The sequence below is a fragment of the Camelus ferus genome, chromosome 27, assembly GCF_009834535.1.
Source record: "Camelus ferus isolate YT-003-E chromosome 27, BCGSAC_Cfer_1.0, whole genome shotgun sequence".
Taxonomy (NCBI): Eukaryota; Metazoa; Chordata; class Mammalia; order Artiodactyla; family Camelidae; genus Camelus; species Camelus ferus.
In genome coordinates, this window is record NC_045722.1 from 27,547,634 (window position 1) to 27,550,794 (window position 3,161).

The following is a 3,161-nucleotide window of genomic DNA, read 5'->3' on the forward strand; positions in this document are numbered from 1 at the left end:
TTGGATTAACACAGTTAGTATTTAACATGATTTGAAAATTTTTTGAATCTTCTTTAGATTATTTTCATTGTGGAATGTGAACAAAACCCTGCAAACCATATCACTAAACAAAGAATGCTGAATCCATCAAGTCACGAGCTGCCGCCACAACTTGTGAAGACAAGCCCACAGTCCAGCCTGTGCAAACACTCACAATGGTGCACTCTGATGGAACTCAATAAGAAAGGACAGGATAGTGGCCTTCGATAACTAGGTGCTTATCAAAGGAAGGGAATCAGTCAGCCCACATTTTTGCTTCCTCCCATACATAGAAAAATGCTAAATTCTTTAAATTGAGATGTCTGCTTTTCTTCAGTTAACAAGTAATCATTTAAGGTTCCAAATACATGGACTTTGTTGTAAGTCTCCTATATATCCTATGCCCTCCCCTACCTTTTTGGAGCAGGTCTTCAGAGCAATCTGAGAGTCTATTATCCCGGCTCGAGTCCCCCCAGCAAATAAACTTAACTCTCGAATTTAAGGCTGTATATTTATTTCAGTCAACAGGAACAAGAATAAATGTATTTATTGCCGTATTTGAAGGAGAAAAGTAATAAAATGGCCACATGTGGGCTAGCAGATTGCTTATTCTTATGCTTCCCGTTAGAAAGGTCAACAAACCTGACTGAATATTTGCTACCCACAGCTCCAGGCCCATTGTTAAAACTAAAGTTATTGACTTTACTGTTTCTAATTTATTCCAGTAATTGAATGGATTAATTATGCTTGATCTCTTAGTCCTTCTCCAAGAAGTTCACAGGACTTTATCCTTACAAGATAGCCTGAATTACCAAGAAGACCATGCCTTGGTTGCTTAAAAGATCAAGAGATAGAAAGAAGAACAACGACTAGCTTTTGTATACTTGGTCCCCTGGAGACACCATGACGCTACTCTGAGTCTTATGAGAAGAAAATAGTTCCGTTGATTGTTGTCAAAGCTTAGTTGTTCAAACTTATGGCTATATAGTCACCCTGCTCCATCCAAATGATGGGTTCACCCCTTTGAAGGCACTAATCTGTTGAGTCCCCTTTCCCTGGCAGAACAATAAAGCTGCATCTTTCTTTTAAACTCCAAGACCTTGTCTGGGTTATTTGGCTCATCATGGATGGGGGACGTTCTTTAAGCCACATACTGAGTACATGCCAAAAAAAAAATAAAATATACTTAATGTATTTTATTAATGGCTGTTTGTTTTAATAAAAAGGAGTTTTATGATGCCACAGCAAGGAAAACCAACCTTAAACAGTGGAAAGGAATTTCGTTTGGCACAAGGATCACTGAGATTAGACCAAACAGTGTTACACACAGCATCAATACTAAATAAGCTTACTCTTCCTGTCTTTATTTCAGCAAAGAAAAGCCCTAAAGTCTGGAAGTGGTTTGAATGTGTAGGTTTGGCTTTTGAATGCATCAACTAACATAAATTCACAGCCTACTCTTTGACAGTTTTATTTTATTTAGTGGACAATTCTGAGGGTTAGAACCCCTTTGAACCTGGGATGACAGCCTCCCAGTTAACTTTGAGGTACCACTCTGAAGAAGCAGGAGAGGAGCCAGGATATATAGGAGTTTTACAACAAAGACCAGGTAGTCTGACCATTAAAAGATTACTTGTTCACTGAAGGGTACACATCCCAAGTTAAAGAATTCAGCACTTATCTATGTATGAGTGGGAGCAAAAGATTGAGCTCATTGAAACTGTCCCTTTAACAAGCATCTAGCTATCTAGGGCCAGTGTCCTGTCCTTTCTTATTCGGCATCCACTCTGAGTGCATCCTTGTGGGTGGCTGCAGAGGTTTGTCTTCCCTGATGACATAGTCTATGACTTGGTGGCTTCTGCCTCCCTTGTTTACTGATATGTATTGCAGTATTTTGTTCATTCATAGTGGCCCCATTAGGCCCTAAATTTGACCCAAAATTTTGGAAGAAAATTTCATGGCCAAATTTTGTCCCATGGCTCAAGGAAGGCTTATTCCTAGATCAGGTAAAGATTCTGTTCACATGCCACTCAGAGTGCTAATTTTGGATCAGGCCCTGTTGATACTCAAAAACGTCTCTGGGTCACTGTCTTACTAATCTATTATGATTCATGATTCTTTTTTTCCCCCTCATTTCTCATTCACGTACCTAGAATCACTCAATTGCAATTATTCTCTGCAGGGGTATAATGTGATCTATGTTTTTGCAATATGTTTAACCATCTTGTCAGAGGCCTAGTTACACAGTGGGAAATGTAAGAAACAGCAGTTTTATATACTAAGTATACAGTACAATAGAGAATAAGTAGTACGGTTAGTAACATTAATAAAGTCATAAATGCAAAACAATTTACAAACCAAAAGCATATTAAAACAATGATTAGTATAAATAGTTCTAATTTGGATGCAATAAGCATGAACTCCAAAGGGGAGAGAGCTGGACAAGTTAAAATCTATAAGGATCAGGTAGAGAGAGAAAGATGTTTCATCCTTATTTACAGAGTATTGTTAAGTAAAAATTGGCACTTGCCAACTACCTCTACAAAGATTGAATCGTGTTGGCAATTGCCATATATCTCTGCTTGGATTAAGCCCTGAGCCACTGCTGCCGCTTTCCTCCAAACCACCCTGAAAAAGTGTTCAGGTTGAAGGTCAGGAATGAGGCACTTTCTGCTCTGGGAAAACTGGCTGAACAGGCTTTCAGGTAGTTAGATATATTCAGTAGAAGATTATATGACCTCAATTCTTGCATCTCCTCATACCTAGAAAGCACTAAATTCATTAATTTTTGTTCCTTTGTTCCTCGTGACCAGCAGCAAACCACTGCATAGATGTGTGCTTGACTACATGGACTTTTCTTCACTGAAATCACATAATACTGAGTTTCCCCCCGTCTCTTCATAAGAGTTTCTCAGAGATTTCTGGGATGGTTTCTTCCAGGCTGTCATCTTCAGTTTGCCCCCAAATAATATTTAACCCACAACTCTCACATTGCGTGAATTTATTTCAGTCAACAGCATAATTTATCAACTTGTAAGTCATAGAATAAGAATAATGGATTTATGTTGTTGTTGTTTGTTGTTTTAATGAAGAGAAAAAATTGTTTGTAAGCAATCTTAAAGGTGGGATCAGTTAGAGAGGGA